Source organism: Grus americana, chromosome 4 (genome assembly GCF_028858705.1).
Source record: "Grus americana isolate bGruAme1 chromosome 4, bGruAme1.mat, whole genome shotgun sequence".
Taxonomy (NCBI): domain Eukaryota; kingdom Metazoa; phylum Chordata; class Aves; order Gruiformes; family Gruidae; genus Grus; species Grus americana.
The window spans coordinates 34,179,629-34,192,956 of record NC_072855.1 but is presented as its reverse complement, the minus strand read 5'-3'; the positions used below and the strand labels follow the sequence as shown (position 1 = coordinate 34,192,956).

The 13,328-nt window shown below is 38.0% G+C and overlaps 1 long non-coding RNA gene across 4 annotated transcripts; it reads left to right on the top strand.

Annotated features, from left to right (window-relative positions):
- Window positions 1–7,418: 7,418 nt before the first annotated feature.
- On the top strand, window positions 7,419–12,756 carry LOC129206384 (uncharacterized). 4 transcript variants are annotated; one of them, XR_008577103.1, is made up of 5 exons: window positions 7,419–7,957; window positions 8,574–8,644; window positions 8,902–9,027; window positions 9,433–9,530; window positions 9,944–12,756. It is a non-coding gene; the product is annotated as an uncharacterized LOC129206384 (long non-coding RNA). The 4 variants fall into 4 exon arrangements; XR_008577106.1 differs by having other exon boundaries at window positions 8,899–9,027; window positions 9,944–10,661; XR_008577104.1 differs by having other exon boundaries at window positions 8,850–9,027; window positions 9,944–10,661.
- Window positions 12,757–13,328: the final 572 nt, after the last annotated feature.

Below are 13,328 nucleotides of genomic sequence, written 5' to 3'. Positions count from 1 at the left end.
TCTTCATTTTCCCATAATTTCTGGTTCTAGTAATCGCTCATCTACTCAAATTTAAGTGCTGCTTTGATCTTAAAAATTCTGCATAATTTTACTTTTCCCTGTGTAAAGACACTGCTCTTATCCACCCTTTTCTGATGCCATGTTCATTAGGCGGTAAACACCTCAGAGATATTTCTCTAAGTTTTTCCACGTAGCCTAAGGCCGGCACTATTCCTCCGGTGTTTTACTGAGATTGTTTTCCAAGCCTTTTGCATCCAGCTCCCATCATAACTCCTTCATTAATTCATTCCACTCCATCTGAAGGAACCACTGTCCATCTCTTGTGTTTTTTCAGAGATGGAAGAGGCCACGGAGCTCATACAACACTACTTCATACTGGCTGCATCCCATTCCCCAAATCCTCCTTTTCCATCACTTGAAAACTTCACCCACGTCACCCGACGGTGACGGGCTGCTCTGCTGCATTGTGAGTAAGAATAAGGCCATTGTTAGTGTAATCTTAGCAGTTATTTGGCACCAATCTGCAGAGATTAATGGAAATCATACAAAAATAGGAAAGAGTAAAACTTTCTAGCCAGATATGTGACACTCTTGGACCAGGCTTACATCATTTTTCATTTTCCACAAAAATGGAGGGAAAACACTGTGACTGTTGAATGTCTTGAGACATACACAGTACACATACACATACATATGAAAGACCAGCTTTGCCTTGCAAAGCAATCAGTCTCTTGCAGGATAAAGCTGGCTTTCAAAATTCCAGCCAGGGAGTTAAGGAAACCCAGTGTAAATATAAAACCCCACCAGCTATTTTTGGATATATACACATAACACATTCATGTCAGCTAGCACTGGCAGATTTAAAACACACCAGTGTAACTGCTAGGTGATCTGAACTTTGAATGATGGCAAGCTATCTACATATTGGATTATTTTATACTCTGTACTAAAATGGAGATTGGCATGGCAAAGTACGTAAATCTAAATAAAACATATCTTTCCTTGAAAATAGCTATACCTCTAAGTGAATATTTCTAAGCAATCCAGTTTTTAACAGTAAAAGCTCTTTAAGACCTACCGGTAGAACCATACTCATCTAGCGTAAATATCCAAATGCTGTTTTTATCCTTATCATTATCTATTCTTAATGCTTTCTCAGCATCCAAATGGAAATATATATTAAGGTGTCAACCTTATCTGCCTGAGCGTCATAGCTGATACCCATAACACCCACCTCTGAATATCAGCTCAGTTTGTCCCACTGATACAGTCTGATCTTTATCTACCAATACATTAATTACTTTATTTACTTGATGTGTTCAATCCAGCTGCTATGTTAGCACCACAATTAAAAAGGGAAGACAGTTCTTATTTAGCATGATAGAAACTGTTCAACTGCTTCAATTTCTGTGGGACCACTTTGTGATGACCAAGGCCTTGAACTTGAGCTCAGCGTTATTGTTAAGGGTTTACCTTTGTTTTTATTTTTTTGCTGTTGTTTTTTGTTTAGGGTTTTGTTGTTTTGGGTTTTTTTGAGGGGTGGGACTCAATACAAGAAAGAGAGATAACATTATGCCAACCAAAATTCATGAATTATTCTGGATTTCCATTTTTATCTGAACACATAGCGATCTAATCTATTCATAAAGCAGGCATTTTTCTTCCTGTTCATTGAAGGCTCATCTCTAATTTCCTCCGAATTGCATTAGACCTTGTGGGCCTCTATGAACAAGTAGAAAGTCTTACCGTATCTACACTGGCAACTTCCTTAAAGGCAATTATACCTAAATGCCAAACCTGATTTTCACCTGGCAAAACATTCCTTTAGAGCAGTTTCCATTCACTTAGCACCATCAAAGCAGTTCGAAACTCCTTGTATTGCTCTGAAGATGCTCAAACTCAGAGCAGTTTTTTGAATGTCTTGTACAGTGGACAGAAAACACAAAATTCTCATCTAAGAAAATTTTCTGGATTCATTTACTTGGGAGTCCTTGCTGAGTAAACTACTCTTACTGGGCTTAGGGTCTTTCTTTAAGTCTAGTCCTTCAAAATAGCTTGAGGAATGGTATCTCCGAACAGTCTGATTGAAAGAACACAACAAATGTTTTCTGCAGAGCATATTATTCATAATAATAATTCATATATTGTGTGAAGCCAGGTAGTTTTTAAATACACAGAGGAAGAGTAAGGTGTCCATACAATTTTCTTTAGCAGCATGTGTTGCACATTCAAAAGCAAAATAAACAAACAGAAAAACATTTCATAACTTCCTGATCAAACATAGCATCTCATTGTTAAGGATTTTCAAGCCATTGAATCAAAACTTTTTTTTTTCAAATATTTAAAAAAACCCCTCATTTTTTCCCCCCAGTGAAGCCTGTTTACATGGAAAATTATAATTTTCTGTAGTAGCTTGTACCAGCTGTGGCGTTTTCAAAAGAAGAGTGTGAGGAAAGGAAAAAATTAAAATGACTATTCAATCTTCCTATGCTCATAAATAGGAAATGCACTTTTTAAAAGAACAAAAAAAAATTAGAAAAGATGATCCAAGCCAGAAAAATCTGAACTCCAAAAAGAACATTTGAGAAAATACAGAAATAAAACACATACAATGACTGTTTTCTACAGAACCATTTACACAACTGAAAAAAATATTGTCCAAAGAAATATTATAATCTTATTCAAAATGACAAAGAGGATATTCAGAATTCATTTCAATGACTTCAGTAATCAAAAGAAGTAGATTTTTATGGGGAGTTATTTGGTTTAACAAAATGAATCAAGACTGAGCTTTTTGGTTTCCTTTAATTTTATTAAAAAATATTTACTAATTTCTAATTTTAATCTGAATTTTGGATTTAGATTTAGTATCTGATGCTAGTTTTACTTAAGATCAATACAGAACTGCAGAACCTGTGAAAGCTGTGTAAATAGTAAATAAATAATTTTATTCTCCAGACCTAAGTTGCATTTCCAGGACTTTTAAAGAAAGAAGGAGACATAGCTTGATCTAAATCTAGGTATATTTTGCAGATTATATGTAGAAATGCAAACACACACGCTGTATATACAACAGGACTATAATGTACACATATATTTGAAACCATAGCACAGTAATCGTGACATAGTAAATACAGTGAACCTAAGTCTGTGCACTGCAATGCTTTGCGTAGTGCAATTACACCACGTAGAATAAAGCTGCAGTTACTGCATTGACTGGGACAGTTGTACCATTTCAATATACCAACACGCTTACTGCCCAGCGACAATCTTCAGCAAGAATTATTCCTTATTCACGTTCCCACCTGTGCATGCTACACAATATCTTACGGTTAATGGCATGACAATGAAAATGATGATGTCGCAGATGTACTGCTTTAATTGCATCCTACATGGCTGTTGTTACACAAATTAAAATAACATTTCCCAAAACTGGCAGTGGCAGGATTACAGGTGGTGTTACCGATCTAAGCGAGTCTTCTGGTTTATTTTATCTAACTATTTTTTGGCTCGGCTTTCTTACGTGACAGCTAATGTACGCTGCCTCCGTGTTACGGCTGAACTCAGCAGAGCGCAGAGCTCCGTGGCACACACGCCTTCCTGCGCCGGTGCTTGTGCCTGGCAGAGCGCAGCCGGGCAGTCTGGGAGCTGAGCCCTCGTATAGAAGTAAAGGTGGCGTCAGGAACCAAAAGGTACAAGAGCTAGATTTGAAGAGAATGGTACAGCTTCAAATTTAGTTACTTCCCATTTTAAACACTTGAATAAATAGAGGATTACTTAAATAAAACTATCAGAAAAGAAAAAGCATTGGCATTGTACTCTCAACAATTTAGCTGAAATCAGCCTAGGAGCTCATCGCTCCACCCAGAGAGCAGTTCCTGGATTGGGGGATTTAACATCACAGGAACCATTTGGATTTTCCGACACATCACATGTCCTGCCTTTTACATCCCTGTCCTGACACTGATCTGCCTTGCCCCGGAGCTCCCAAGCTGCAAGGAAGCAGCACTGAGCCGATAGATTGCAAATTGATTTGCAATCCCATCTTTCTAAGTGGTAAAGTTTAATCACTATCTTCCTCCATCAAATTTTTTTTACTTCAGATCTATGCCAAACGTTTCTTTGAGCTGTTATATATAAATTCCTTTTTGGTTTTTTTTCCTGTGTCTCTATCATGAGTCCTCATAAGAAACAAACTGTAATTTTATTGGATATTACTGACAGCTGTAATGCTGTGTTTATGCACTTCATTTCCCAGAATGTCTTTTGTCATCTTAGAAATACGATAAGCGTGCATTTGTGGGTAGAGAAGGACTAGGCATTTTAACTTTTACGTGTATTGGTTTAAATCCAAGAGATTCATGGAAAAGTTAGCAAATTTAGCTGAAAAAGAAAAATTGCAAATAGATGGTACACTACAATATTGGTGGATGTTTGACAAGATGGTAGCAAAGTTACCTGTTTGGAGATATGATTCTGCACTGTCTGGTAGGTATGTTGAAAATCATTAGGGTTTTAGCAAATTATTGATGTGTCAAATAATTGAAATTAATTGCTCAACTGTTAAAACTGATTTTTTTTTTACTATCTGTAAGCCTTAAAAGGAAATTTCTTGAGATTACTGTCAAAGAGGACATCCTTTTAAATTTATAATTGCTATTGTTTCTAATTATACTAATCCTTAAAGGTGATTGATAGGAAAATTTGAATGTTTATTTTTTTAAAAAAACCTTACTTCCTACATCTGAATATCTATATTGAAAATCAGATTTATGGTGATAATTTGTTGTTTTATTTACTCCATTTTGAACCATATTTTCAAAAGAGCTATAACTTGCTTTGTAGTTGCAATTTCTATAAGGAAAAATATGTTTTTAATTACAATGAACTGTAAAGAAAATTAATATCTACATTTGAACTACAGACAGAAATCACAATAAGCAATGAGGTTAACATAGCAATCAGGAAGTTAGAAAGAAAAGTAATATTAGTTAACGTCCTGAAAAATCTTTGTAACCAAAAACCAGAAATATAAAGTTCACAATGAATTATCATTCTGAAATTTTGATAGCTGATGTTTTATTAATGACATCTTAAAATGGCAGTGATCACCTCCATTTTAATTAGTCTTTAAGCAGCAATAATGGGACACAGGCTGCCTATTTGTCTTTAAAAGCTGTTTAGTGGATTAAGAGAGATTCTGATCCAATTAAGAAGTATTACAGTTCTGCAGGTCTTATTATGAAATATCTGGTGTTCGATTTAGGAGTGGGGGACATTTTGAAGAAGCTGATCTATGTAGAAAATCAATTCAAGTAGCAGCTTGGGAAAAGCTGAAATTAAATGCAAACCTTTAAGGAGAGTTTTGGGAAGATTTAAGAGTGCTGTACTTAAGCTGAGGCCCTTCATAAGCTATTCTTTGTAACTTTAATTTTATGCTTTAATGATCATATAAATTAATAACTTTTTAAAAACCACGTATTCACTACTATCTCCTATTTTCCGTGGAGCAAAATTCAACTAGATTTTACAGGAGCAAAATAAATAAATAAATAAATAAATGAAACTCAAATAGATATTTGAGAGAAAAAAAATCAAGCTAAAACCTCCCAGAACCTACATGTAAACATTAACATTGTATTTTCCATGTCATTTAGATAAGTAATTAGGGTAGTTTTTACCCCATAAAACAAATCATACAAAAGCTTTCAAAAGAAATGCTACTTATCTCAGTGTACTACTTGACTGCCAAATCATCATATTGCATATTATTGCGTATCTTGAGAAAAGAGACACTTAATTGTAATTGAAAATAAAATATGTTGGAACAAGCAGCCAAAGGCAAGCAGATAAAACTGAAATTAGTAAGAGATATGAACAACCTTGAAATATGCTATTGGATGAACAATTGATGGAGGCATCGTAGGCAGATAAGTAAGCAAATAACTGTCTTTAACTTCAGCAGCAGCAAATGCTAATTACACCAATCACATACTTTTGTTGGAAGTGGAATTGCATAGATATATATACAGACACACATACATGTTTCATTAATAATGGCTTGCTACACACTTTCCTAAATTATAAATTAATAACCAGTATAACTAATGTGGTTAGATTATATTTTTAAATAATAATGTATGAATAGTATTTCATTTATTAAACTGGACACAGGTCTCAGAGCAGTCAAAAACTTATATCCTAGCATATCATAGTTTGTCCTCAATTTCTTAAAGATGAAGCTGTCATTTTAAGTTTTATAACATCATCTTCTCTCAGGGATCTCACACTGATAGACTGCAGTCAAGAAACCAATAGCCAGCTGAATAGAGAACATCTGGTTGGTTCTAAACATTTTTCCAGTGTTTACGTTTGTAGACTTTCTACAGCAGTAACTGCAGAAAGATGCCTCAGAGATGTGCTTTCACAAAAGCCTTAAAATTTCTCATTGGCCTTTTTCCCTCTTCAGGCACAGAGATGTACACAGCCCATACTTCATATTCCTTGGTGAAATTATTTGAGGATGTAGATGGATGGCCTTTTCTGTCTTTTCTGTCTGAATATAGCACAGGTGTCTCCTAAGTGTAGTGAGTATCACCATAATAATCAGGAAGCATTTCATGCATTTAAACCTCTTCTTTTTAAAGATAAACTACCATTCCAATTGCTCTATGTTAACAAAAGCCTAAGATGGGTTGAAAATCATCGTGATGGAGATTAAGTAAGAAAACAGTTTCATGCCTCTATTTCATTTTTACTAGGTAATTTTGAAGATATAAGTGTCAGTTTAAAAAACCCAAAAGCATCCCTTACTCTTTTCCCCTAGAAAGTCGGAGTAAATATTCACAGCTACTGATGGGATTGAATAAGCTGCTTCAGAGTAAAAAACCCCAACAAACTCAAAACCCCAACAAAAACCCTCATCAACAACAAAAAAAATCCCTGAATAAATTGTTATAGCTCAGCCTGCTTGTGGTGGGTTGACCTTGGCTGGACACCAGGTGCCCACCAAGCTGCTCTACCACTCCCCTCCTCAGTAGGACAGGGTGGGAAAAAACATAAGATGGAAAAAAACTCGTGGGTCAAGATAAAGGCAGTTTAAGAAAACAAAAGCAAAGGTTGAGCTTGGAAGCAAAGGAAAAAAACCCAAAAGATTTATTCTCTACTTCCCATCAGCAGGTGATGTCCAGCAGCACTTCAGTACATGTAGCGGAGACTCTGGAAGACAAACGTTGTAAATAAATTGCCCCCCTTTCTCTTCCTTTCTCTCAGCTTTTATTGCTGAGCAGATGTCATATGGCATGGAATATCACTTTGGTCAGCTTGGGTCAGCTTGGGTCAGCTTGGGTCAGCTGTCCTGGCTGCGTCCCCTCCCAGGATCTTGCCCACCCCCAGCCTACTGGTGGTGGTGTGGGAATGTTGGGGAGACAGCCTTGGTGCGGTGCCAGCACTGCTCAGCAGCAGCCACAACACGGGTGTGTGATCAGCACCTTGCTGGCTACCGATACACAGCACAGCGCTGTGGGGGCTGCTATGGGGAAAGGTAACTCCAGCCCAGTCAGACCCATCTGCATTTTGTAGCTGCAGTTCTGCGAAGGAGGGGACCGGCCCCTTGCAGCGGGCAGTCAGTTCTCCCCCACACGGAAGCAGCAAACAGCGTACCCTCCCAGGGGTGCTCCATCCAGCCTGGATGGGTGCTGCCGCGGTCCCTGCAGAGCACTGGGATCCTCACCCTGTCCCACTGCCAGACCCCGCTTGGTGGGCTGAAGCTGGCGCTGATGGCACGTCACGGCAGTTCAGCAGGTGGCAGGGCTTCCTCAGTGCCTGTAATTCAACAGCTCGGTAAAACTCAGCGAGGGCGGCAGAAAACACATCCTCATTGCCAATATCTACGTGCTCCTTGCACTCTCCAATTTGATGTCCAAGTAGAGGATTGCTGAGAGACTAGAAGAAATAGGTAAACTTTTATTTAAAGAATTTTACTTCTATGCATGTAGAAGTAATACTGTGTAGCTGGTGATTTGAAACAAATATTAGGACTGATCAAGCTATTGACTGCAAACTGATAAAGCTGAAAACAGGTTTACTGTGGAAATAAACCCAATTTCATATTGCTTGCCTGTGGTGGTTTCATTTAGAACCTAGTATAGCAAATTGAAATAGTTTCCCTATAAAATTATTTCCCAACCTTAATATGCAATCTGCTTGTTAAAGCATGAGATTTGATTTTTCTTACTTGCTTAGATGCACATGTGACTAGTTAGCTTGATACAAGCAGTCCTTCACAGTATTTAACTCAGCATTTGACCTTCCAAAGAAATTGTGCACAGATGTTCTGTCCAGTGGGTAGGATAATATTCCTATTCTTTTGTTTAAAATTTGCTGCTTACTTAATTCTAGCATGCTACCATTTTTTTATAAGAACATGTTATGTAATTATTTGTGGAAAGAGCTGAAAAAAGAATCAGCTGGTTAGTTATTACTATGTATCATCCTAAACCCCAAATTTCACATCTAAGGAAGAAGAGGAATTGTTCAATTAGGTGATTTATTTTTTTTTAAATTTTTTTCAGGGAGTGCTCATAGAAAAAAAACAGCAGACTTCACAGAAGCAGAATCTAGACTTACTGCCACTGTCAAAAAGGTCAGAAATGATGTTTTGGAAACAGAAATGGAATCAAATCCCTAACTCTGGATTAAGGTCGAGACACAAATTATCTCATGGTTTAATTTTCAGGGATTCAAAATTTTGATTGATGGCTGTGTCTGCATATATTCCTCTGAAGATCTTGCTCAAAATGAGAAATTTTACTCTTTTATTCCTGAGCTAACACTGATGTATCTAACAGATACTGCTGGCTGAGCCGTTCCGACCATATGAAAGCCTGCTTTCTCCAGCAGGTTTTCACAGAACGAATGAATTTTTCAAAGCAGAGAGAAGGAGAAGGGATGTTATGAGCCTGCTTTCAGTAGGGAAATCTGATGCAGAGTGGTGTATTTACTCCTTTGACTTCTTTCCAAAGAAAAGTAAGTAAAATATTACATTATTTTTATAGTTCTAAAAGACACTATTTGCCATTGTACCTTATCTATATCTACCTGCCCTAATACACCAAGGAACAACGTCCTTTGTGGACTCCCTGCACTGGCATGAGATACAAGGAAACCAGGAACTGCGCCCCAGGGGCACGCTACCGGGGCCCTCCGTAGGAATGCCCTGAGGCAACTACTCCACTTTTTCATAGCTGTATTGAAGGCATAACCCGTGTTTGCACTGACACCATCAAGCTCATCCATTTGTTTCAATGTTATCCGTCCCTTTAAACCTTCTATCCTTTGTCACTTGTTCCCCTCTCCGCTCTCTACCAATGATTTTGTGCGGTTTGGCAAGTCAGGGGTTTTTTTGCCATGAAGCTCCATGTGCTTTCTCAGCCAGCTGGTTCTCTCTCTGGAGTTGCGGAGCTAATCATTTGTGATTGCAACAACGTGGAGAACTCCACTACGGAAAAGCCACTCAGCAAACCTTACAGGTACAAAATGTTTTTTAATTAGTCTGCATTTTACATACATATTGCATTATTCCACATGCCAAAATGGCTCAATTACGGACAATTATTTTAATGTAGTAACAATGGATTCGAACAGGGGCTGTTGAAGAAAGAGTATTGGAGAAATGTCAGCTATTATGAGAGGAACAAAAGCATTACAGTCACTCTGGGCTTCTGCTCACCAGATAAAATTATTTTATTTGTCAACATTTATAATGCTGCATTAGGGCCATACTAACACTGTCTTGCTCACTGGAATTATATCTGTACTGCATATGAGCTAACCAAGGCAGGCTGCAGCACTTCGTATCTGCACTACAATGCATTGAAATGAATGGATGCTTTACAGTCAGCTTCAATATGGCAACAATTTTATCTGAGATGTCTTTTCCAAGGTCACACAAGAAATGCATCTTTGTGCTAAAAACAGAATCCAGATGTCAGCTGAACATAATCAGCAGAAACATTTCTGTAGACACTGCTCCTATCAGCATAGCACTAGGTAAGTGTTCAGTATCCCTTGCTCACGTTTTCAGCCCAAGCTTTCCCTTCCCTTCCATGACCCGATGACTTCTTTACGGCACCGGTCAAGTGATCTGCGCTTCCAAAACCTGTCAAAGTCTCTCCCTCACGTGTCGTCAGATAAGGGATGTGCTGAACAGCCCCGTACGTCTGACTCGACTGAGCACGCTCTGGGAGCGGGGCTGGCGTTCACCACAAAGTTCTGATGAAGCAGAGCATGTTCACTGTTTGTAGAGCGTGTTCACTGCCTGTATATCAATGTCAGACCCCAAACCGTACTAATCTGGAAATAAATAAAGTGAATGGATATTAAGCGTGAGTAGCAGTCACTGAAATCACTAAAGAGTATTTGTAACAAAATGCAAAGGATTTAGCATTCCCATTAGGGTTAATATCAGTTCTGTGGCTAAAAATCCAGGCACTAATGCTCCTAAAACTAAACCACTCTCCCATTTTCAATACCATTCTAATAAAATCCAAATGAAGGGATTTAAATGGAAGCCATCCGCAGCGTCAATGACGTGCTGCTGTTGGTTATCCCAGGATGTTTGGTATCAACAACCAGGCAGCAGTGCTAAGTGCGTGGACAAAATCCAAACCCCTTTTTTCAGTGCTTAACCACAGAGGAAATACAGCCTTCTCCCTTGTGCAAGACATGCTGAGCTATAAGGTTGCCAAAATAGCTTGTTATGTGGAAGCCCTGTGCTACCAGAAGATAAAAACATTGAACTAACTGTTTGTATTAGGGTCTCTAGGCCCTGTGGCATTTTCTATGCAAATACACTTGGGCTTACATGTGTATTAAGTCAAATCGATGAAATTATCACCATAGAATGAGCTGAAATGATAGAACATTCCCTTTAATTTGAAAAGGATTTGCAATTCAGCAGTTCCATAGAAAGCTAATTGAAATGCACTTATGCTGCTGAAAAGCAGTGATAAATTTATGAAATCCACACAATTATTTTTAGCTGTCAAAATACTTGAAATCATAAGCTGTAGATAGATAATTAACCAGCTAGTTTGATTGAAGACACGTAATTTAAATTTAAGGATGAGTCCAAAAGAATGACTACCTGAAATACAAAAAAGGTGAGCCTGCAGAAATAAAGATATAACAATTAAAAAGTGCCTCTTGAGCAAAGTATGAAAGCATATACTTAATTCTAAGCATATGACTATCCCTGCAACTTCACCATAAAATAACTTGCAAAATTTTTTAGCAAGGTCTTTAGGAAGGCTTAGTAAGGTGCTGGAGGATTTACTAGACAAAACTCTCACTGAACGATTTAGCAAAATTTCAGTGACAGCTTTCTCTCTCTGTGAACATAGATTTGCTGTTTTAATGGATGCCTTGTACTGCAAGGAAGAAGGGAAAGAAGAAAGGCAGGGGAAAATAAAGAAAAATAAGTTTAAAATACAGTGAGCTTTTCACACGATATCAGGTATAATATCACTATGCACAGTCCTAAATAGTTTATTGGTCTTAACAAAGAGCATATTTTTTTCCTTACAAAGTATATTGACCACTATTGTGGTGGGTTGACCTTGACTGGGTGCCAGGTGCCCACCAAGCTGCTCTACCACTCCCCTCCTCAGTAGGACAGGGTGGGAAAAAACATAAGATGGAAAAAAACTCGTGGGTCAAGATAAAGGCAGTTTAAGAAAACAAAAGCAAAGGTTGAGCTTAGAAGCAAAGGAAAAAAACCCAAAAGATTTATTCTCTACTTCCCATCAGCAGGTGATGTCCAGCCACTTCTGGGGAAGCAGCGCTTCAGTACGTGTAGCAGAGACTCTGGAAGACAAACATTGTAAATAACAAATTGCCCCCCTTTCTCTTCCTTTCTCTCAGCTTTTATTGCTGAGCAGATGTCATACGGCATGGAATATCCCTTTGGTCAGCTTGGGTCAGCTGTCCTGGCTGTGTCCCCTCCCAGGATCTTGCCCACCCCCAGCCTACTGGTGGTGGTGTGGGAATGTTGGGGAGACAGCCTTGGTGCGGTGCCAGCACTGCTCAGCAGCAGCCACAACACGGGTGTGTGATCAGCACCTTGCTGGCTACCGATACACAGCACAGCGCTGTGGGGGCTGCTACGGGGAAAGGTAACTCCACCTCAGCCTGACCCAATTCAGCTATCTATGTGATATTTTATAACAGCAAACCTTTCAGATCAAAGGAAATGTACTGAAGTGTGACAAGTAATTTCAGTTGCCTAGATAAGCAGAAACATACCAGTGTTATACTGAAGTTATTTAACTGAAAAAAAATAAAATATTGAAAGTATAAATGGTATGTTCTTCCCTTTCCACAGCAACATTTTTTTCTTTATTTTTGTTTTTGTTTTTGTTGACATATTTGCTCATACCTCTATATAAAAGGAAACGAAAAAGAAGAAAACAGAATTCATCGCCTTGCACCACTTGCTGCATTTCTTTACTGTCTGACAACAGAAAACTAAATGGGAAAAAATAGAATGTGATAAGGTTTTCCACTGAAATGGCTGATGTGCTTGCACGTATCAGAGAGTTCAAAGAAATAGTTGCAGCAGAGAAGAAGGAAGCTTTTGGGGAGCTTTGGGAAAGCCTGAAGCAAATATTTGAAAGTTTTTTCTAAAATTAGGTGGTGACATTACTCCCCCCCATATAATTTGCATAACAGGTGCATAAATATAGTACTTTCTATGTAAATTAAAGAATCCAGTGTTGTGAATTTTCACAATATTTCTGTATTTATTTTTTCTGCCTGTATTATTTGAAATCTGTGCCCATATAAAGGGTATTTGAATGGCTTCTTTATTGAATGACACGAAACCAATATGGACAACCTTAACCATCAAGATGATCTGCCAATATATATAAAAATGTCAACCACTTAAGTCAGACATTTGAGAACAGAGCCTGAGAAGATGGAATTCTGAGTTTTTAATTATTTTCAGCACGTTTGTTTTGTGGCTGAAGTGTATGGGACCACTGATGTGAAAAATTTGAAAGACAAGGTTTCTTCTGCGTAGAAGATTGATTGTAAAGAATAGTATATGGGGAAAAAAAAAAAGGAATGAATACTTAAATGCATTTCTTATATACAGACAAACAGAGCATTAAAAGGAACAATTCTGGAGGTCTGTTCCTGAGTATGCTTTTTTCCTACTTAATGTAGAAATTCTTCTGAGCCTCATAGGAGCACAGGGCTAGAGAAGACTGCCTTGGTCAATCACTGTAATCTCAGGCAGTCATGTTTATTTCACCACACTCTGGAGA